The sequence below is a fragment of the Chiloscyllium punctatum genome, chromosome 18, assembly GCF_047496795.1.
Source record: "Chiloscyllium punctatum isolate Juve2018m chromosome 18, sChiPun1.3, whole genome shotgun sequence".
Taxonomy (NCBI): domain Eukaryota; kingdom Metazoa; phylum Chordata; class Chondrichthyes; order Orectolobiformes; family Hemiscylliidae; genus Chiloscyllium; species Chiloscyllium punctatum.
Genome location: NC_092756.1, coordinates 61895996 through 61920010, shown reverse-complemented (window position 1 = coordinate 61920010; position 24015 = coordinate 61895996). Strand labels below are relative to the sequence as shown.

At 46.4% G+C, this 24015-nt stretch overlaps 8 non-coding genes across 8 annotated transcripts; all 8 read right to left on the bottom strand.

Moving 5' to 3' along the window:
• Positions 1-1201: 1201 nt before the first annotated feature.
• trnav-uac (transfer RNA valine (anticodon UAC)) lies at positions 1202-1274 on the bottom strand. The gene has a single exon. It is a non-coding gene; the product is annotated as a tRNA-Val (tRNA).
• A 2860-nt stretch (positions 1275-4134) lies between these two features.
• trnav-uac (transfer RNA valine (anticodon UAC)) lies at positions 4135-4207 on the bottom strand. The gene has a single exon. It is a non-coding gene; the product is annotated as a tRNA-Val (tRNA).
• A 2858-nt stretch (positions 4208-7065) lies between these two features.
• trnav-uac (transfer RNA valine (anticodon UAC)) lies at positions 7066-7138 on the bottom strand. Its single transcript has one exon. It is a non-coding gene; the product is annotated as a tRNA-Val (tRNA).
• A 2866-nt stretch (positions 7139-10004) lies between these two features.
• On the bottom strand, positions 10005-10077 carry trnav-uac (transfer RNA valine (anticodon UAC)). The gene has a single exon. It is a non-coding gene; the product is annotated as a tRNA-Val (tRNA).
• A 2860-nt stretch (positions 10078-12937) lies between these two features.
• trnav-uac (transfer RNA valine (anticodon UAC)) lies at positions 12938-13010 on the bottom strand. The gene has a single exon. It is a non-coding gene; the product is annotated as a tRNA-Val (tRNA).
• Positions 13011-15868: 2858 nt separating this feature from the next.
• Positions 15869-15941, bottom strand: trnav-uac (transfer RNA valine (anticodon UAC)). The gene has a single exon. It is a non-coding gene; the product is annotated as a tRNA-Val (tRNA).
• Positions 15942-18807: 2866 nt separating this feature from the next.
• On the bottom strand, positions 18808-18880 carry trnav-uac (transfer RNA valine (anticodon UAC)). Its single transcript has one exon. It is a non-coding gene; the product is annotated as a tRNA-Val (tRNA).
• A 2866-nt stretch (positions 18881-21746) lies between these two features.
• Positions 21747-21819, bottom strand: trnav-uac (transfer RNA valine (anticodon UAC)). The gene has a single exon. It is a non-coding gene; the product is annotated as a tRNA-Val (tRNA).
• Positions 21820-24015: the final 2196 nt, after the last annotated feature.

The window sequence follows — 24015 nt, the reverse complement described above, 5'->3', positions numbered from 1 at the left end:
ACTGTGTCTGTTTTGCAGAATAAGGTTCCCAAAGAATGTTCCACCCTAAAACCGGAGGCAGCATTACAATCCGAGAAGGACAGATTACATTGTGAGGAAGGTCTGACCTCGGGGCCGGTTCGAGATGCCACTTTCCTTGCCTTTTACCTAACCGTGCAATTTGCTGCAGATTGCACCTGGACATGAGCCTCATGGATACCAACTGAGTTGGAAACCTGTGTGGGAATCGATGAGAATAAGCGACTCAATAAAGTTTAACAAGTTCCATGGTGCTTTTTAGAAATGCAGTTTCTCTTCACCTCAATCCAAAAGGCAGTTTCCGAACATAGTAACAGAAGTCAAAAGGTAATTACCTCACCCCACCCCAACTCCGGAAGAGGTGCTAACTGCCCTTGATTGCTTTTTGTTCACGATGTGAAGAGCTCTCACGCCTGAGTCACCGTCACGTCTCTGGTTGCTGAGTGAATCACAACGAAGGACTTTCTCCAGAGCTGCAACTGCCTCACTTCCCCACTCGCCCTCCCCGTTTACATTTTCCTGCTCGTCAGTGATTTAATGAAAACCAAATGGATGCGATGTCATTCTGTAGCCTCTCTGTCGATTCCTCCGTTTCCGTTCCAACCTGGCTTAGATCTCGGGGCGCACCTTAATACTAGCGACGCTATGAAAGCAAAGGTTCAGTGGTTCCTCTGAGAGTGGAATTTCTTTCATTGCTGTTGCTGATTGAATGAGCCACTAACGTGCGAACTGCTCCAAAACATGATTCAGGACCTCTGGTGCCAATTCTCACACGTTGAATAACGACAGACACCTTCCAAATGAGGTCTTTCAGAGACGACTTTGGGATACATTTGACAGACAGACTAGTTGAGGAATCCGTGGTGCACTGTGACACCAGCACATCAGCTTCTTCCCTGTCTTTGAACCGGGCCGCCTGCGCAAGGAATGCGAATGCGGTAATGCTTTTCGTGGAAGGATCAGAAGGGGGTAACTACACTCTCAAACAGAATGGCATATGATCAGAACCAGGTTGGAGAAAAACTTTACAATGCTTTTGCACAGTAATTAAACGGAGCGGCATTGCATTGCACTACGAGCGACGATTTATTCGAGCAAACTCGAAGGCAGGTTTGCACATGGGAAAGCAAGCAAGAAAGCTCTGTTCTTGTCGATGTCAAAGGCTGCAGTTGAAGAGCAAAGCAGTTTCTGCCCAGTTTCGAACTGGGGACCTTTCGCGTGTAAGGCGAACGTGATGACCACTACACTACAGAAACAAGCCTCGGTCGGCCCCGCTGCAGCTCAGTGGCATCCAGCACTGAAAGTTGAAGCCATTCGACCTTTCACCTTTCTGTTTCCGTTAGCTCGTTGTTTAATGGGACTTGTTTAATTTTGGCTATGTGGTGAGCATGGACGAGATACACCGAAGTATCTGTTTCCACGCGGTGTACCCCAATAACGTTGTGTCGCTTACACCTGCTTTAAAGAATTACGTTTTTGCGGAGCTTACCGTCGCAGTCTGTGGCAAAATCTTTTCGTCTGTTCGACTGCTCACGGGAAAGGTAGCATTGTGAAACACTGCAGAAACGAACGACTTCCTTACTTTTGCTCCGACTGACCATACTCCGTGAAAATTTCCCAGATTCTCAGTTGAGGATTTTTGCAGCTGGAAGTTACCTCAGAAACCCTGTTAATTCGTAATGTATTGAGCGAATCGCAAAACAGAAAGCATTTAACACGGAACACAAACAAAACGGGAAAACCAAATGCATTTTCAGACACAGCGAGCATGAATGCTAAATGTGAGACAGTCAGGGGGCATGAGCCATAACGTAATCACACAACTAACAACAGGGCAATTCCAAACTACTCTTTCAAACATACTGGAGCCTGAGTGCACCACCACTTCCCAGACAATGCTGCAAAGAGACAAAAAAAGAACATAATAAGAATGGGCCATAAAAAGTGAATTTCACCAATCACAGTCTCGATTAGATTACCTTTCCCTTCCGATGACTCCAGGACTGAAATGAAGGAAGTGGGAGAAATTCAATAACATATGACATCGAAATACATTGGAACGATTTTCTCATTGGCCAGAAAACCAAATAACGACGAGTCGAGTCACCGTAGGACTCTGTTTCGCAACAACGATGAAATAGCAGTCTCCATTCGGTTCCAGTAAAAGCTCAACTTGCCTGGAACAGAAAGCAACAGGAGAGCCGCTGGCGATTTTCCACGCGGGAGGCGAACACGATCATGACAGCACAGACACTTTGGAAAATTCGGCACTTTCCAACACCACAATCAATTCCCCGGGAAGCAAACTCATTTTGCTTCTGTTTTAAACAGAAATGCCGCAGGGGATCGAAACAGCATTTAAACTAGCTGCTCCGCAGAAATGGCAGCGGTGGGATTCGAACTCACGCCTCTGCCGAAGCTTTAATCCAGCGCCTTAGACCGCTCGGCCACACTACCAACACGCCCACATCTCCATTTTCTTGCACTTCCAATTGTGTTCCTGCATAACAACAGATGTAAACTCACGTGAAAAGGGTTCCATGATCCCTCTCCGACTCGCACAGCTGCTGGGATGTGCCCGTCTACAATATCAATTTCTCAGCAGTTAACGATAGCCCATCAATCCAGACAAAAATCACTGGTAAACTGAGTCTATCTTCTCAGACTCGATTCAGCTACAGATATATCTGTGAGTGCGTGAGAATATATGATCGGTTATGATTGGGTCAAATTACCATGAGCTACTTGACATTACTGCAATTTCGATTCTTGCTTTGCTCAATGATTTCACCCATTGCTCGAAACAGGACAACTTTCACGTTTACACGGAACATGAAACACACCGGACTACAGGGGAAATGCACAAAGCTGAGCAGGCCGTGTCCCAAATCATACCGTGCAGCATAGTTTCAGTCACTGTGTCTGTTTTGCAGAATAAGGTTCCCAAAGAATGTTCCACCCTAAAACCGGAGGTAGCATTACAATCCGAGAAGGACAGATTACATTGTGAGGAAGGTCTGACCTCGGGGCCGGTTCGAGATGCCACTTTCCTTGCCTTTTACCTAACCGTGCAATTTGCTGCAGATTGCACATGGACATGAGCCTCATGGATACCAACTGAGTTGGAAACCTGTGTGGGAATCGATGAGAAAAAGCGACTCAATAAAGTTTAACAAGTTCCATGGTGCTTTTTAGAAATGCAGTTTCTCTTCACCTCAATCCAAAAGGCAGTTTCCGAACATAGTAACAGAAGTCAAAAGGTAATTACCTCACCCCACCCCCACTCCGGAAGAGGTGCTAACTGCCCTTGATTGCTTTTTGTTCACGATGTGAAGAGCTCTCACGCCTGAGTCACCGTCACGTCTCTGGTTGCTGAGTGAATCACAACGAAGGACTTTCTCCAGAGCTGCAACTGCCTCACTTCCCCACTCGCCCTCCCCGTTTACATTTTCCTGCTCGTCAGTGATTTAATGAAAACCAAATGGATGCGATGTCATTCTGTAGCCTCTCTGTCGATTCTTTCGTTTCCGTTCCAACCTGGCTTAGATCTCGGGGCGCACCTTAATACTAGCGACGCTATGAAAGCAAAGGTTCAGTGGTTCCTCTGAGAGTGGAATTTCTTTCATTGCTGTTGCTGATTGAATGAGCCACTAACGTGCGAACTGCTCCAAAACATGATTCAGGACCTCTGGTGCCAATTCTCACACGTTGAATAACGACAGACACCTTCCAAATGAGGTCTTTCAGAGACGACTTTGGGATACATTTGACAGACAGACTAGTTGAGGAATCCGTGGTGCACTGTGACACCAGCACATCAGCTTCTTCCCTGTCTTTGAACCGGGCCGCCTGCGCAAGGAATGCGAATGCGGTAATGCTTTTCGTGGAAGGATCAGAAGGGGGTAACTACACTCTCAAACAGAATGGCATATGATCAGAACCAGGTTGGAGAAAAACTTTACAATGCTTTTGCACAGTAATTAAACGGAGCGGCATTGCATTGCACTACGAGCGACGATTTATTCGAGCAAACTCGAAGGCAGGTTTGCACATGGGAAAGCAAGCAAGAAAGCTCCGTTCTTGTCGATGTCAAAGGCTGCAGTTGAAGAGCAAAGCAGTTTCTGCCCAGTTTCGAACTGGGGACCTTTCGCGTGTAAGGCGAACGTGATGACCACTACACTACAGAAACAAGCCTCGGTCGGCCCCGCTGCAGCTCAGTGGCATCCAGCACTGAAAGTTGAAGCCATTCGACCTTTCACCTTTCTGTTTCCGTTAGCTCGTTGTTTAATGGGACTTGTTTAATTTTGGCTATGTGGTGAGCATGGACGAGATACACCGAAGTATCTGTTTCCACGCGGTGTACCCCAATAACGTTGTGTCGCTTACACCTGCTTTAAAGAATTACGTTTTTGCGGAGCTTACCGTCGCAGTCTGTGGCAAAATCTTTTCGTCTGTTCGACTGCTCACGGGAAAGGTAGCATTGTGAAACACTGCAGAAACGAACGACTTCCTTTCTTTTGCTCCGACTGACCATACTCCGTGAAAATTTCCCAGATTCTCAGTTGAGGATTTTTGCAGCTGGAAGTTACCTCAGAAACCCTGTTAATTCGTAATGTATTGAGCGAATCGCAAAACAGAAAGCATTTAACACGGAACACAAACAAAACGGGAAAACCAAATGCATTTTCAGACACAGCGAGCATGAATGCTAAATGTGAGACAGTCAGGGGGCATGAGCCATAACGTAATCACACAACTAACAACAGGGCAATTCCAAACTACTCTTTCAAACATACTGGAGCCTGAGTGCACCACCACTTCCCAGACAATGCTGCAAAGAGACAAAAAAAGAACATAATAAGAATGGGCCATAAAAAGTGAATTTCACCAATCACAGTCTCGATTAGATTACCTTTCCCTTCCGATGACTCCAGGACTGAAATGAAGGAAGTGGGAGAAATTCAATAACATATGACATCGAAATACATTGGAACGATTTTCTCATTGGCCAGAAAACCAAATAACGACGAGTCGAGTCACCGTAGGACTCTGTTTCGCAACAACGATGAAATAGCAGTCTCCATTCGGTTCCAGTAAAAGCTCAACTTGCCTGGAACAGAAAGCAACAGGAGAGCCGCTGGCGATTTTCCACGCGGGAGGCGAACACGATCATGACAGCACAGACACTTTGGAAAATTCGGCACTTTCCAACACCACAATCAATTCCCCGGGAAGCAAACTCATTTTGCTTCTGTTTTAAACAGAAATGCCGCAGGGGATCGAAACAGCATTTAAACTAGCTGCTCCGCAGAAATGGCAGCGGTGGGATTCGAACTCACGCCTCTGCCGAGGCTGGAGCCTTAATCCAGCGCCTTAGACCGTTCGGCCACACCACCAACGACTCCATTCTCTTGCACTTCCAATTGTGTTCCTGCATAACAACAGATGTAAACTCACCTGAAAAGGGTTCCATGATCCCTCTCCGACTCGCACAGCTGCTGGGATGTGCCCGTCTACAATATCAATTTCTCAACAGTTAACGATAGCCCATCAATCCAGACAAAAATCACTGGTAAACTGAGTCTATCTTCTCAGACTCGATTCAGCTACAGATGTATCTGTGAGTGCGTGAGAATATATGATCGGTTATGATTGGGTCAAATTACCATGAGCTACTTGACATTACTGCAATTTCGATTCTTGCTTTGCTCAATGATTTCACCCATTGCTCGAAACAGGACAACTTTCACGTTTACACGGAACATGAAACACACCGGACTACAGGGGAAATGCACAAAGCTGAGCAGGCCGTGTCCCAAATCATACCGTGCAGCATAGTTTCAGTCACTGTGTCTGTTTTGCAGAATAAGGTTCCCAAAGAATGTTCCACCCTAAAACCGGAGGTAGCATTACAATCCGAGAAGGACAGATTACATTGTGAGGAAGGTCTGACCTCGGGGCCGGTTCGAGATGCCACTTTCCTTGCCTTTTACCTAACCGTGCAATTTGCTGCAGATTGCACCTGGACATGAGCCTCATGGATACCAACTGAGTTGGAAACCTGTGTGGGAATCGATGAGAAAAAGCGACTCAATAAAGTTTAACAAGTTCCATGGTGCTTTTTAGAAATGCAGTTTCTCTTCACCTCAATCCAAAAGGCAGTTTCCGAACATAGTAACAGAAGTCAAAAGGTAATTACCTCACCCCACCCCCACTCCGGAAGAGGTGCTAACTGCCCTTGATTGCTTTTTGTTCACGATGTGAAGAGCTCTCACGCCTGAGTCACCGTCACGTCTCTGGTTGCTGAGTGAATCACAACGAAGGACTTTCTCCAGAGCTGCAACTGCCTCACTTCCCCACTCGCCCTCCCCGTTTACATTTTCCTGCTCGTCAGTGATTTAATGAAAACCAAATGGATGCGATGTCATTCTGTAGCCTCTCTGTCGATTCCTCCGTTTCCGTTCCAACCTGGCTTAGATCTCGGGGCGCACCTTAATACTAGCGACGCTATGAAAGCAAAGGTTCAGTGGTTCCTCTGAGAGTGGAATTTCTTTCATTGCTGTTGCTGATTGAATGAGCCACTAACGTGCGAACTGCTCCAAAACATGATTCAGGACCTCTGGTGCCAATTCTCACACGTTGAATAACGACAGACACCTTCCAAATGAGGTCTTTCAGAGACGACTTTGGGATACATTTGACAGACAGACTAGTTGAGGAATCCGTGGTGCACTGTGACACCAGCACATCAGCTTCTTCCCTGTCTTTGAACCGGGCCGCCTGCGCAAGGAATGCGAATGCGGTAATGCTTTTCGTGGAAGGATCAGAAGGGGGTAACTACACTCTCAAACAGAATGGCATATGATCAGAACCAGGTTGGAGAAAAACTTTACAATGCTTTTGCACAGTAATTAAACGGAGCGGCATTGCATTGCACTACGAGCGACGATTTATTCGAGCAAACTCGAAGGCAGGTTTGCACATGGGAAAGCAAGCAAGAAAGCTCCGTTCTTGTCGATGTCAAAGGCTGCAGTTGAAGAGCAAATCAGTTTCTGCCCAGTTTCGAACTGGGGATCTTTCGCGTGTAAGGCGAACGTGATGACCACTACACTACAGAAACAAGCCTCGGTCGTCCCCGCTGCAGCTCAGTGGCATCCAGCACTGAAAGTTGAAGCCATTCGACCTTTCACCTTTCTGTTTCCGTTAGCTCGTTGTTTAATGGGACTTGTTTAATTTTGGCTATGTGGTGAGCATGGACGAGATACACCGAAGTATCTGTTTCCACGCGGTGTACCCCAATAACGTTGTGTCGCTTACACCTGCTTTAAAGAATTACGTTTTTGCGGAGCTTACCGTCGCAGTCTGTGGCAAAATCTTTTCGTCTGTTCGACTGCTCACGGGAAAGGTAGCATTGTGAAACACTGCAGAAACGAACGACTTCCTTACTTTTGCTCCGACTGACCATACTCCGTGAAAATTTCCCAGATTCTCAGTTGAGGATTTTTGCAGCTGGAAGTTACCTCAGAAACCCTGTTAATTCGTAATGTATTGAGCGAATCGCAAAACAGAAAGCATTTAACACGGAACACAAACAAAACGGGAAAACCAAATGCATTTTCAGACACAGCGAGCATGAATGCTAAATGTGAGACAGTCAGGGGGCATGAGCCATAACGTAATCACACAACTAACAACAGGGCAATTCCAAACTACTCTTTCAAACATACTGGAGCCTGAGTGCACCACCACTTCCCAGACAATGCTGCAAAGAGACAAAAAAAGAACATAATAAGAATGGGCCATAAAAAGTGAATTTCACCAATCACAGTCTCGATTAGATTACCTTTCCCTTCCGATGACTCCAGGACTGAAATGAAGGAAGTGGGAGAAATTCAATAACATATGACATCGAAATACATTGGAACGATTTTCTCATTGGCCAGAAAACCAAATAACGACGAGTCGAGTCACCGTAGGACTCTGTTTCGCAACAACGATGAAATAGCAGTCTCCATTCGGTTCCAGTAAAAGCTCAACTTGCCTGGAACAGAAAGCAACAGGAGAGCCGCTGGCGATTTTCCACGCGGGAGGCGAACACGATCATGACAGCACAGACACTTTGGAAAATTCGGCACTTTCCAACACCACAATCAATTCCCCGGGAAGCAAACTCATTTTGCTTCTGTTTTAAACAGAAATGCCGCAGGGGATCGAAACAGCATTTAAACTAGCTGCTCCGCAGAAATGGCAGCGGCGGGATTCGAACTCACGCCTCTGCCGAGGCTGGAGCCTTAATCCAGCGCCTTAGACCGCTCGGCCACACTACCAACACGCCCACATCTCCATTTTCTTGCACTTCCAATTGTGTTCCTGCATAACAACAGATGTAAACTCACGTGAAAAGGGTTCCATGATCCCGCTCCGACTCGCACAGCTGCTGGGATGTGCCCGTCTACAATATCAATTTCTCAGCAGTAAACGATAGCCCATCAATCCAGACAAAAATCACTGGTAAACTGAGTCTATCTTCTCAGACTCGATTCAGCTACAGATATATCTGTGAGTGCGTGAGAATATATGATCGGTTATGATTGGGTCAAATTACCATGAGCTACTTGACATTACTGCAATTTCGATTCTTGCTTTGCTCAATGATTTCACCCATTGCTCGAAACAGGACAACTTTCACGTTTACACGGAACATGAAACACACCGGACTACAGGGGAAATGCACAAAGCTGAGCAGGCCGTGTCCCAAATCATACCGTGCAGCATAGTTTCAGTCACTGTGTCTGTTTTGCAGAATAAGGTTCCCAAAGAATGTTCCACCCTAAAACCGGAGGTAGCATTACAATCCGAGAAGGACAGATTACATTGTGAGGAAGGTCTGACCTCGGGGCCGGTTCGAGATGCCACTTTCCTTGCCTTTTACCTAACCGTGCAATTTGCTGCAGATTGCACCTGGACATGAGCCTCATGGATACCAACTGAGTTGGAAACCTGTGTGGGAATCGATGAGAAAAAGCGACTCAATAAAGTTTCACAAGTTCCATGGTGCTTTTTAGAAATGCAGTTTCTCTTCACCTCAATCCAAAAGGCAGTTTCCGAACATAGTAACAGAAGTCAAAAGGTAATTACCTCACCCCACCCCCACTCCGGAAGAGGTGCTAACTGCCCTTGATTGCTTTTTGTTCACGATGTGAAGAGCTCTCACGCCTGAGTCACCGTCACGTCTCTGGTTGCTGAGTGAATCACAACGAAGGACTTTCTCCAGAGCTGCAACTGCCTCACTTCCCCACTCGCCCTCCCCGTTTACATTTTCCTGCTCGTCAGTGATTTAATGAAAACCAAATGGATGCGATGTCATTCTGTAGCCTCTCTGTCGATTCCTCCGTTTCCGTTCCAACCTGGCTTAGATCTCGGGGCGCACCTTAATACTAGCGACGCTATGAAAGCAAAGGTTCAGTGGTTCCTCTGAGAGTGGAATTTCTTTCATTGCTGTTGCTGATTGAATGAGCCACTAACGTGCGAACTGCTCCAAAACATGATTCAGGACCTCTGGTGCCAATTCTCACACGTTGAATAACGACAGACACCTTCCAAATGAGGTCTTTCAGAGACGACTTTGGGATACATTTGACAGACAGACTAGTTGAGGAATCCGTGGTGCACTGTGACACCAGCACATCAGCTTCTTCCCTGTCTTTGAACCGGGCCGCCTGCGCAAGGAATGCGAATGCGGTAATGCTTTTCGTGGAAGGATCAGAAGGGGGTAACTACACTCTCAAACAGAATGGCATATGATCAGAACCAGGTTGGAGAAAAACTTTACAATGCTTTTGCACAGTAATTAAACGGAGCGGCATTGCATTGCACTACGAGCGACGATTTATTCGAGCAAACTCGAAGGCAGGTTTGCACATGGGAAAGCAAGCAAGAAAGCTCCGTTCTTGTCGATGTCAAAGGCTGCAGTTGAAGAGCAAAGCAGTTTCTGCCCAGTTTCGAACTGGGGACCTTTCGCGTGTAAGGCGAACGTGATGACCACTACACTACAGAAACAAGCCTGGGTCGGCCCCGCTGCAGCTCAGTGGCATCCAGCACTGAAAGTTGAAGCCATTCGACCTTTCACCTTTCTGTTTCCGTTAGCTCGTTGTTTAATGGGACTTGTTTAATTTTGGCTATGTGGTGAGCATGGACGAGATACACCGAAGTATCTGTTTCCACGCGGTGTACCCCAATAACGTTGTGTCGCTTACACCTGCTTTAAAGAATTACGTTTTTGCGGAGCTTACCGTCGCAGTCTGTGGCAAAATCTTTTCGTCTGTTCGACTGCTCACGGGAAAGGTAGCATTGTGAAACACTGCAGAAACGAACGACTTCCTTACTTTTGCTCCGACTGACCATACTCCGTGAAAATTTCCCAGATTCTCAGTTGAGGATTTTTGCAGCTGGAAGTTACCTCAGAAACCCTGTTAATTCGTAATGTATTGAGCGAATCGCAAAAGAGAAAGCATTTAACACGGAACACAAACAAAACGGGAAAACCAAATGCATTTTCAGACACAGCGAGCATGAATGCTAAATGTGAGACAGTCAGGGGGCATGAGCCATAACGTAATCACACAACTAACAACAGGGCAATTCCAAACTACTCTTTCAAACATACTGGAGCCTGAGTGCACCACCACTTCCCAGACAATGCTGCAAAGAGACAAAAAAAGAACATAATAAGAATGGGCCATAAAAAGTGAATTTCACCAATCACAGTCTCGATTAGATTACCTTTCCCTTCCGATGACTCCAGGACTGAAATGAAGGAAGTGGGAGAAATTCAATAACATATGACATCGAAATACATTGGAACGATTTTCTCATTGGCCAGAAAACCAAATAACGACGAGTCGAGTCACCGTAGGACTCTGTTTCGCAACAACGATGAAATAGCAGTCTCCATTCGGTTCCAGTAAAAGCTCAACTTGCCTGGAACAGAAAGCAACAGGAGAGCCGCTGGCGATTTTCCACGCGGGAGGCGAACACGATCATGACAGCACAGACACTTTGGAAAATTCGGCACTTTCCAACACCACAATCAATTCCCCGGGAAGCAAACTCATTTTGCTTCTGTTTTAAACAGAAATGCCGCAGGGGATCGAAACAGCATTTAAACTAGCTGCTCCGCAGAAATGGCAGCGGTGGGATTCGAACTCACGCCTCTGCCGAAGCTTTAATCCAGCGCCTTAGACCGCTCGGCCACACTACCAACACGCCCACATCTCCATTTTCTTGCACTTCCAATTGTGTTCCTGCATAACAACAGATGTAAACTCACGTGAAAAGGGTTCCATGATCCCTCTCCGACTCGCACAGCTGCTGGGATGTGCCCGTCTACAATATCAATTTCTCAGCAGTTAACGATAGCCCATCAATCCAGACAAAAATCACTGGTAAACTGAGTCTATCTTCTCAGACTCGATTCAGCTACAGATATATCTGTGAGTGCGTGAGAATATATGATCGGTTATGATTGGGTCAAATTACCATGAGCTACTTGACATTACTGCAATTTCGATTCTTGCTTTGCTCAATGATTTCACCCATTGCTCGAAACAGGACAACTTTCACGTTTACACGGAACATGAAACACACCGGACTACAGGGGAAATGCACAAAGCTGAGCAGGCCGTGTCCCAAATCATACCGTGCAGCATAGTTTCAGTCACTGTGTCTGTTTTGCAGAATAAGGTTCCCAAAGAATGTTCCACCCTAAAACCGGAGGTAGCATTACAATCCGAGAAGGACAGATTACATTGTGAGGAAGGTCTGACCTCGGGGCCGGTTCGAGATGCCACTTTCCTTGCCTTTTACCTAACCGTGCAATTTGCTGCAGATTGCACATGGACATGAGCCTCATGGATACCAACTGAGTTGGAAACCTGTGTGGGAATCGATGAGAAAAAGCGACTCAATAAAGTTTAACAAGTTCCATGGTGCTTTTTAGAAATGCAGTTTCTCTTCACCTCAATCCAAAAGGCAGTTTCCGAACATAGTAACAGAAGTCAAAAGGTAATTACCTCACCCCACCCCCACTCCGGAAGAGGTGCTAACTGCCCTTGATTGCTTTTTGTTCACGATGTGAAGAGCTCTCACGCCTGAGTCACCGTCACGTCTCTGGTTGCTGAGTGAATCACAACGAAGGACTTTCTCCAGAGCTGCAACTGCCTCACTTCCCCACTCGCCCTCCCCGTTTACATTTTCCTGCTCGTCAGTGATTTAATGAAAACCAAATGGATGCGATGTCATTCTGTAGCCTCTCTGTCGATTCTTTCGTTTCCGTTCCAACCTGGCTTAGATCTCGGGGCGCACCTTAATACTAGCGACGCTATGAAAGCAAAGGTTCAGTGGTTCCTCTGAGAGTGGAATTTCTTTCATTGCTGTTGCTGATTGAATGAGCCACTAACGTGCGAACTGCTCCAAAACATGATTCAGGACCTCTGGTGCCAATTCTCACACGTTGAATAACGACAGACACCTTCCAAATGAGGTCTTTCAGAGACGACTTTGGGATACATTTGACAGACAGACTAGTTGAGGAATCCGTGGTGCACTGTGACACCAGCACATCAGCTTCTTCCCTGTCTTTGAACCGGGCCGCCTGCGCAAGGAATGCGAATGCGGTAATGCTTTTCGTGGAAGGATCAGAAGGGGGTAACTACACTCTCAAACAGAATGGCATATGATCAGAACCAGGTTGGAGAAAAACTTTACAATGCTTTTGCACAGTAATTAAACGGAGCGGCATTGCATTGCACTACGAGCGACGATTTATTCGAGCAAACTCGAAGGCAGGTTTGCACATGGGAAAGCAAGCAAGAAAGCTCCGTTCTTGTCGATGTCAAAGGCTGCAGTTGAAGAGCAAAGCAGTTTCTGCCCAGTTTCGAACTGGGGACCTTTCGCGTGTAAGGCGAACGTGATGACCACTACACTACAGAAACAAGCCTCGGTCGGCCCCGCTGCAGCTCAGTGGCATCCAGCACTGAAAGTTGAAGCCATTCGACCTTTCACCTTTCTGTTTCCGTTAGCTCGTTGTTTAATGGGACTTGTTTAATTTTGGCTATGTGGTGAGCATGGACGAGATACACCGAAGTATCTGTTTCCACGCGGTGTACCCCAATAACGTTGTGTCGCTTACACCTGCTTTAAAGAATTACGTTTTTGCGGAGCTTACCGTCGCAGTCTGTGGCAAAATCTTTTCGTCTGTTCGACTGCTCACGGGAAAGGTAGCATTGTGAAACACTGCAGAAACGAACGACTTCCTTTCTTTTGCTCCGACTGACCATACTCCGTGAAAATTTCCCAGATTCTCAGTTGAGGATTTTTGCAGCTGGAAGTTACCTCAGAAACCCTGTTAATTCGTAATGTATTGAGCGAATCGCAAAACAGAAAGCATTTAACACGGAACACAAACAAAACGGGAAAACCAAATGCATTTTCAGACACAGCGAGCATGAATGCTAAATGTGAGACAGTCAGGGGGCATGAGCCATAACGTAATCACACAACTAACAACAGGGCAATTCCAAACTACTCTTTCAAACATACTGGAGCCTGAGTGCACCACCACTTCCCAGACAATGCTGCAAAGAGACAAAAAAAGAACATAATAAGAATGGGCCATAAAAAGTGAATTTCACCAATCACAGTCTCGATTAGATTACCTTTCCCTTCCGATGACTCCAGGACTGAAATGAAGGAAGTGGGAGAAATTCAATAACATATGACATCGAAATACATTGGAACGATTTTCTCATTGGCCAGAAAACCAAATAACGACGAGTCGAGTCACCGTAGGACTCTGTTTCGCAACAACGATGAAATAGCAGTCTCCATTCGGTTCCAGTAAAAGCTCAACTTGCCTGGAACAGAAAGCAACAGGAGAGCCGCTGGCGATTTTCCACGCGGGAGGCGAACACGATCATGACAGCACAGACACTTTGGAAAATTCGGCACTTTCCAACACCACAATCAATTCCCCGGGAAGCAAACTCATTTTGCTTCTGTTTTAAACAGAAATGCCGCAGGGGATCGAAACAGCATTTAAACTAGCTGCTCCGCAGAAATGGCAGCGGTGGGATTCGAACTCACGCCTCTGCCGAGGCTGGAGCCTTAATCCAGCGCCTTAGACCGTTCGGCCACACCACCAACGACTCCATTCTCTTGCACTTCCAATTGTGTTCCTGCATAACAACAGATGTAAACTCACCTGAAAAGGGTTCCATGATCCCTCTCCGACTCGCACAGCTGCTGGGATGTGCCCGTCTACAATATCAATTTCTCAACAGTTAACGATAGCCCATCAATCCAGACAAAAATCACTGGTAAACTGAGTCTATCTTCTCAGACTCGATTCAGCTACAGATGTATCTGTGAGTGCGTGAGAATATATGATCGGTTATGATTGGGTCAAATTACCATGAGCTACTTGACATTACTGCAATTTCGATTCTTGCTTTGCTCAATGATTTCACCCATTGCTCGAAACAGGACAACTTTCACGTTTACACGGAACATGAAACACACCGGACTACAGGGGAAATGCACAAAGCTGAGCAGGCCGTGTCCCAAATCATACCGTGCAGCATAGTTTCAGTCACTGTGTCTGTTTTGCAGAATAAGGTTCCCAAAGAATGTTCCACCCTAAAACCGGAGGTAGCATTACAATCCGAGAAGGACAGATTACATTGTGAGGAAGGTCTGACCTCGGGGCCGGTTCGAGATGCCACTTTCCTTGCCTTTTACCTAACCGTGCAATTTGCTGCAGATTGCACCTGGACATGAGCCTCATGGATACCAACTGAGTTGGAAACCTGTGTGGGAATCGATGAGAAAAAGCGACTCAATAAAGTTTAACAAGTTCCATGGTGCTTTTTAGAAATGCAGTTTCTCTTCACCTCAATCCAAAAGGCAGTTTCCGAACATAGTAACAGAAGTCAAAAGGTAATTACCTCACCCCACCCCCACTCCGGAAGAGGTGCTAACTGCCCTTGATTGCTTTTTGTTCACGATGTGAAGAGCTCTCACGCCTGAGTCACCGTCACGTCTCTGGTTGCTGAGTGAATCACAACGAAGGACTTTCTCCAGAGCTGCAACTGCCTCACTTCCCCACTCGCCCTCCCCGTTTACATTTTCCTGCTCGTCAGTGATTTAATGAAAACCAAATGGATGCGATGTCATTCTGTAGCCTCTCTGTCGATTCCTCCGTTTCCGTTCCAACCTGGCTTAGATCTCGGGGCGCACCTTAATACTAGCGACGCTATGAAAGCAAAGGTTCAGTGGTTCCTCTGAGAGTGGAATTTCTTTCATTGCTGTTGCTGATTGAATGAGCCACTAACGTGCGAACTGCTCCAAAACATGATTCAGGACCTCTGGTGCCAATTCTCACACGTTGAATAACGACAGACACCTTCCAAATGAGGTCTTTCAGAGACGACTTTGGGATACATTTGACAGACAGACTAGTTGAGGAATCCGTGGTGCACTGTGACACCAGCACATCAGCTTCTTCCCTGTCTTTGAACCGGGCCGCCTGCGCAAGGAATGCGAATGCGGTAATGCTTTTCGTGGAAGGATCAGAAGGGGGTAACTACACTCTCAAACAGAATGGCATATGATCAGAACCAGGTTGGAGAAAAACTTTACAATGCTTTTGCACAGTAATTAAACGGAGCGGCATTGCATTGCACTACGAGCGACGATTTATTCGAGCAAACTCGAAGGCAGGTTTGCACATGGGAAAGCAAGCAAGAAAGCTCCGTTCTTGTCGATGTCAAAGGCTGCAGTTGAAGAGCAAATCAGTTTCTGCCCAGTTTCGAACTGGGGATCTTTCGCGTGTAAGGCGAACGTGATGACCACTACACTACAGAAACAAGCCTCGGTCGTCCCCGCTGCAGCTCAGTGGCATCCAGCACTGAAAGTTGAAGCCATTCGACCTTTCACCTTTCTGTTTCCGTTAGCTCGTTGTTTAATGGGACTTGTTTAATTTTGGCTATGTGGTGAGCATGGACGAGATACACCGAAGTATCTGTTTCCACGCGGTGTACCCCAATAACGTTGTGTCGCTTACACCTGCTTTAAAGAATTACGTTTTTGCGGAGCTTACCGTCGCAGTCTGTGGCAAAATCTTTTCGTCTGTTCGACTGCTCACGGGAAAGGTAGCATTGTGAAACACTGCAGAAACGAACGACTTCCTTACTTTTGCTCCGACTGACCATACTCCGTGAAAATTTCCCAGATTCTCAGTTGAGGATTTTTGCAGCTGGAAGTTACCTCAGAAACCCTGTTAATTCGTAATGTATTGAGCGAATCGCAAAACAGAAAGCATTTAACACGGAACACAAACAAAACGGGAAAACCAAATGCATTTTCAGACACAGCGAGCATGAATGCTAAATGTGAGACAGTCAGGGGGCATGAGCCATAACGTAATCACACAACTAACAACAGGGCAATTCCAAACTACTCTTTCAAACATACTGGAGCCTGAGTGCACCACCACTTCCCAGACAATGCTGCAAAGAGACAAAAAAAGAACATAATAAGAATGGGCCATAAAAAGTGAATTTCACCAATCACAGTCTCGATTAGATTACCTTTCCCTTCCGATGACTCCAGGACTGAAATGAAGGAAGTGGGAGAAATTCAATAACATATGACATCGAAATACATTGGAACGATTTTCTCATTGGCCAGAAAACCAAATAACGACGAGTCGAGTCACCGTAGGACTCTGTTTCGCAACAACGATGAAATAGCAGTCTCCATTCGGTTCCAGTAAAAGCTCAACTTGCCTGGAACAGAAAGCAACAGGAGAGCCGCTGGCGATTTTCCACGCGGGAGGCGAACACGATCATGACAGCACAGACACTTTGGAAAATTCGGCACTTTCCAACACCACAATCAATTCCCCGGGAAGCAAACTCATTTTGCTTCTGTTTTAAACAGAAATGCCGCAGGGGATCGAAACAGCATTTAAACTAGCTGCTCCGCAGAAATGGCAGCGGCGGGATTCGAACTCACGCCTCTGCCGAGGCTGGAGCCTTAATCCAGCGCCTTAGACCGCTCGGCCACACTACCAACACGCCCACATCTCCATTTTCTTGCACTTCCAATTGTGTTCCTGCATAACAACAGATGTAAACTCACGTGAAAAGGGTTCCATGATCCCGCTCCGACTCGCACAGCTGCTGGGATGTGCCCGTCTACAATATCAATTTCTCAGCAGTAAACGATAGCCCATCAATCCAGACAAAAATCACTGGTAAACTGAGTCTATCTTCTCAGACTCGATTCAGCTACAGATATATCTGTGAGTGCGTGAGAATATATGATCGGTTATGATTGGGTCAAATTACCATGAGCTACTTGACATTACTGCAATTTCGATTCTTGCTTTGCTCAATGATTTCACCCATTGCTCGAAACAGGACAACTTTCACGTTTACACGGAACATGAAACACACCGGACTACAGGGGAAATGCACAAAGCTGAGCAGGCCGTGTCCCAAATCATACCGTGCAGCATAGTTTCAGTCACTGTGTCTGTTTTGCAGAATAAGGTTCCCAAAGAATGTTCCACCCTAAAACCGGAGGTAGCATTACAATCCGAGAAGGACAGATTACATTGTGAGGAAGGTCTGACCTCGGGGCCGGTTCGAGATGCCACTTTCCTTGCCTTTTACCTAACCGTGCAATTTGCTGCAGATTGCACCTGGACATGAGCCTCATGGATACCAACTGAGTTGGAAACCTGTGTGGGAATCGATGAGAAAAAGCGACTCAATAAAGTTTCACAAGTTCCATGGTGCTTTTTAGAAATGCAGTTTCTCTTCACCTCAATCCAAAAGGCAGTTTCCGAACATAGTAACAGAAGTCAAAAGGTAATTACCTCACCCCACCCCCACTCCGGAAGAGGTGCTAACTGCCCTTGATTGCTTTTTGTTCACGATGTGAAGAGCTCTCACGCCTGAGTCACCGTCACGTCTCTGGTTGCTGAGTGAATCACAACGAAGGACTTTCTCCAGAGCTGCAACTGCCTCACTTCCCCACTCGCCCTCCCCGTTTACATTTTCCTGCTCGTCAGTGATTTAATGAAAACCAAATGGATGCGATGTCATTCTGTAGCCTCTCTGTCGATTCCTCCGTTTCCGTTCCAACCTGGCTTAGATCTCGGGGCGCACCTTAATACTAGCGACGCTATGAAAGCAAAGGTTCAGTGGTTCCTCTGAGAGTGGAATTTCTTTCATTGCTGTTGCTGATTGAATGAGCCACTAACGTGCGAACTGCTCCAAAACATGATTCAGGACCTCTGGTGCCAATTCTCACACGTTGAATAACGACAGACACCTTCCAAATGAGGTCTTTCAGAGACGACTTTGGGATACATTTGACAGACAGACTAGTTGAGGAATCCGTGGTGCACTGTGACACCAGCACATCAGCTTCTTCCCTGTCTTTGAACCGGGCCGCCTGCGCAAGGAATGCGAATGCGGTAATGCTTTTCGTGGAAGGATCAGAAGGGGGTAACTACACTCTCAAACAGAATGGCATATGATCAGAACCAGGTTGGAGAAAAACTTTACAATGCTTTTGCACAGTAATTAAACGGAGCGGCATTGCATTGCACTACGAGCGACGATTTATTCGAGCAAACTCGAAGGCAGGTTTGCACATGGGAAAGCAAGCAAGAAAGCTCCGTTCTTGTCGATGTCAAAGGCTGCAGTTGAAGAGCAAAGCAGTTTCTGCCCAGTTTCGAACTGGGGACCTTTCGCGTGTAAGGCGAACGTGATGACCACTACACTACAGAAACAAGCCTCGGTCGTCCCCGCTGCAGCTCAGTGGCATCCAGCACTGAAAGTTGAAGCCATTCGACCTTTCACCTTTCTGTTTCCGTTAGCTCGTTGTTTAATGGGACTTGTTTAATTTTGGCTATGTGGTGAGCATGGACGAGATACACCGAAGTATCTGTTTCCACGCGGTGTACCCCAATAACGTTGTGTCGCTTACACCTGCTTTAAAGAATTACGTTTTTGCGGAGCTTACCGTCGCAGTCTGTGGCAAAATCTTTTCGTCTGTTCGACTGCTCACGGGAAAGGTAGCATTGTGAAACACTGCAGAAACGAACGACTTCCTTACTTTTGCTCCGACTGACCATACTCCGTGAAAATTTCCCAGATTCTCAGTTGAGGATTTTTGCAGCTGGAAGTTACCTCAGAAACCCTGTTAATTCGTAATGTATTGAGCGAATCGCAAAAGAGAAAGCATTTAACACGGAACACAAACAAAACGGGAAAACCAAATGCATTTTCAGACACAGCGAGCATGAATGCTAAATGTGAGACAGTCAGGGGGCATGAGCCATAACGTAATCACACAACTAACAACAGGGCAATTCCAAACTACTCTTTCAAACATACTGGAGCCTGAGTGCACCACCACTTCCCAGACAATGCTGCAAAGAGACAAAAAAAGAACATAATAAGAATGGGCCATAAAAAGTGAATTTCACCAATCACAGTCTCGATTAGATTACCTTTCCCTTCCGATGACTCCAGGACTGAAATGAAGGAAGTGGGAGAAATTCAATAACATATGACATCGAAATACATTGGAACGATTTTCTCATTGGCCAGAAAACCAAATAACGACGAGTCGAGTCACCGTAGGACTCTGTTTCGCAACAACGATGAAATAGCAGTCTCCATTCGGTTCCAGTAAAAGCTCAACTTGCCTGGAACAGAAAGCAACAGGAGAGCCGCTGGCGATTTTCCACGCGGGAGGCGAACACGATCATGACAGCACAGACACTTTGGAAAATTCGGCACTTTCCAACACCACAATCAATTCCCCGGGAAGCAAACTCATTTTGCTTCTGTTTTAAACAGAAATGCCGCAGGGGATCGATACAGCATTTAAACTAGCTGCTCCGCAGAAATGGCAGCGGCGGGATTCGAACTCACGCCTCTGCCGAGGCTGGAGCCTTAATCCAGCGCCTTAGACCGCTCGGCCACACTACCAACACGCCCACATTTCCATTTTCTTGCACTTCCAATTGTGTTCCTGCATAACAACAGATGTAAACTCACGTGAAAAGGGTTCCATGATCCCGCTCCGACTCGCACAGCTGCTGGGATGTGCCCGTCTACAATATCAATTTCTCAGCAGTAAACGATAGCCCATCAATCCAGACAAAAATCACTGGTAAACTGAGTCTATCTTCTCAGACTCGATTCAGCTACAGATATATCTGTGAGTGCGTGAGAATATATGATCGGTTATGATTGGGTCAAATTACCATGAGCTACTTGACATTACTGCAATTTCGATTCTTGCTTTGCTCAATGATTTCACCCATTGCTCGAAACAGGACAACTTTCACGTTTACACGGAACATGAAACACACCGGACTACAGGGGAAATGCACAAAGCTGAGCAGGCCGTGTCCCAAATCATACCGTGCAGCATAGTTTCAGTCACTGTGTCTGTTTTGCAGAATAAGGTTCCCAAAGAATGTTCCACCCTAAAACCGGAGGTAGCATTACAATCCGAGAAGGACAGATTACATTGTGAGGAAGGTCTGACCTCGGGGCCGGTTCGAGATGCCACTTTCCTTGCCTTTTACCTAACCGTGCAATTTGCTGCAGATTGCACCTGGACATGAGCCTCATGGATACCAACTGAGTTGGAAACCTGTGTGGGAATCGATGAGAAAAAGCGACTCAATAAAGTTTCACAAGTTCCATGGTGCTTTTTAGAAATGCAGTTTCTCTTCACCTCAATCCAAAAGGCAGTTTCCGAACATAGTAACAGAAGTCAAAAGGTAATTACCTCACCCCACCCCCACTCCGGAAGAGGTGCTAACTGCCCTTGATTGCTTTTTGTTCACGATGTGAAGAGCTCTCACGCCTGAGTCACCGTCACGTCTCTGGTTGCTGAGTGAATCACAACGAAGGACTTTCTCCAGAGCTGCAACTGCCTCACTTCCCCACTCGCCCTCCCCGTTTACATTTTCCTGCTCGTCAGTGATTTAATGAAAACCAAATGGATGCGATGTCATTCTGTAGCCTCTCTGTCGATTCCTCCGTTTCCGTTCCAACCTGGCTTAGATCTCGGGGCGCACCTTAATACTAGCGACGCTATGAAAGCAAAGGTTCAGTGGTTCCTCTGAGAGTGGAATTTCTTTCATTGCTGTTGCTGATTGAATGAGCCACTAACGTGCGAACTGCTCCAAAACATGATTCAGGACCTCTGGTGCCAATTCTCACACGTTGAATAACGACAGACACCTTCCAAATGAGGTCTTTCAGAGACGACTTTGGGATACATTTGACAGACAGACTAGTTGAGGAATCCGTGGTGCACTGTGACACCAGCACATCAGCTTCTTCCCTGTCTTTGAACCGGGCCGCCTGCGCAAGGAATGCGAATGCGGTAATGCTTTTCGTGGAAGGATCAGAAGGGGGTAACTACACTCTCAAACAGAATGGCATATGATCAGAACCAGGTTGGAGAAAAACTTTACAATGCTTTTGCACAGTAATTAAACGGAGCGGCATTGCATTGCACTACGAGCGACGATTTATTCGAGCAAACTCGAAGGCAGGTTTGCACATGGGAAAGCAAGCAAGAAAGCTCCGTTCTTGTCGATGTCAAAGGCTGCAGTTGAAGAGCAAAGCAGTTTCTGCCCAGTTTCGAACTGGGGACCTTTCGCGTGTAAGGCGAACGTGATGACCACTACACTACAGAAACAAGCCTCGGTCGGCCCCGCTGCAGCTCAGTGGCATCCAGCACTGAAAGTTGAAGCCATTCGACCTTTCACCTTTCTGTTTCCGTTAGCTCGTTGTTTAATGGGACTTGTTTAATTTTGGCTATGTGGTGAGCATGGACGAGATACACCGAAGTATCTGTTTCCACGCGGTGTACCCCAATAACGTTGTGTCGCTTACACCTGCTTTAAAGAATTACGTTTTTGCGGAGCTTACCGTCGCAGTCTGTGGCAAAATCTTTTCGTCTGTTCGACTGCTCACGGGAAAGGTAGCATTGTGAAACACTGCAGAAACGAACGACTTCCTTACTTTTGCTCCGACTGACCATACTCCGTGAAAATTTCCCAGATTCTCAGTTGAGGATTTTTGCAGCTGGAAGTTACCTCAGAAACCCTGTTAATTCGTAATGTATTGAGCGAATCGCAAAAGAGAAAGCATTTAACACGGAACACAAACAAAACGGGAAAACCAAATGCATTTTCAGACACAGCGAGCATGAATGCTAAATGTGAGACAGTCAGGGGGCATGAGCCATAACGTAATCACACAACTAACAACAGGGCAATTCCAAACTACTCTTTCAAACATACTGGAGCCTGAGTGCACCACCACTTCCCAGACAATGCTGCAAAGAGACAAAAAAAGAACATAATAAGAATGGGCCATAAAAAGTGAATTTCACCAATCACAGTCTCGATTAGATTACCTTTCCCTTCCGATGACTCCAGGACTGAAATGAAGGAAGTGGGAGAAATTCAATAACATATGACATCGAAATACATTGGAACGATTTTCTCATTGGCCAGAAAACCAAATAACGACGAGTCGAGTCACCGTAGGACTCTGTTTCGCAACAACGATGAAATAGCAGTCTCCATTCGGTTCCAGTAAAAGCTCAACTTGCCTGGAACAGAAAGCAACAGGAGAGCCGCTGGCGATTTTCCACGCGGGAGGCGAACACGATCATGACAGCACAGACACTTTGGAAAATTCGGCACTTTCCAACACCACAATCAATTCCCCGGGAAGCAAACTCATTTTGCTTCTGTTTTAAACAGAAATGCCGCAGGGGATCGAAACAGCATTTAAACTAGCTGCTCCGCAGAAATGGCAGCGGCGGGATTCGAACTCACGCCTCTGCCGAGGCTGGAGCCTTAATCCAGCGCCTTAGACCGCTCGGCCACACTACCAACACGCCCACATCTCCATTTTCTTGCACTTCCAATTGTGTTCCTGCATAACAACAGATGTAAACTCACGTGAAAAGGGTTCCATGATCCCGCTCCGACTCGCACAGCTGCTGGGATGTGCCCGTCTACAATATCAATTTCTCAGCAGTAAACGATAGCCCATCAATCCAGACAAAAATCACTGGTAAACTGAGTCTATCTTCTCAGACTCGATTCAGCTACAGATATATCTGTGAGTGCGTGAGAATATATGATCGGTTATGATTGGGTCAAATTACCATGAGCTACTTGACATTACTGCAATTTCGATTCTTGCTTTGCTCAATGATTTCACCCATTGCTCGAAACAGGACAACTTTCACGTTTACACGGAACATGAAACACACCGGACTACAGGGGAAATGCACAAAGCTGAGCAGGCCGTGTCCCAAATCATACCGTGCAGCATAGTTTCAGTCACTGTGTCTGTTTTGCAGAATAAGGTTCCCAAAGAATGTTCCACCCTAAAACCGGAGGTAGCATTACAATCCGAGAAGGACAGATTACATTGTGAGGAAGGTCTGACCTCGGGGCCGGTTCGAGATGCCACTTTCCTTGCCTTTTACCTAACCGTGCAATTTGCTGCAGATTGCACCTGGACATGAGCCTCATGGATACCAACTGAGTTGGAAACCTGTGTGGGAATCGATGAGAAAAAGCGACTCAATAAAGTTTCACAAGTTCCATGGTGCTTTTTAGAAATGCAGTTTCTCTTCACCTCAATCCAAAAGGCAGTTTCCGAACATAGTAACAGAAGTCAAAAGGTAATTACCTCACCCCACCCCCACTCCGGAAGAGGTGCTAACTGCCCTTGATTGCTTTTTGTTCACGATGTGAAGAGCTCTCACGCCTGAGTCACCGTCACGTCTCTGGTTGCTGAGTGAATCACAACGAAGGACTTTCTCCAGAGCTGCAACTGCCTCACTTCCCCACTCGCCCTCCCCGTTTAC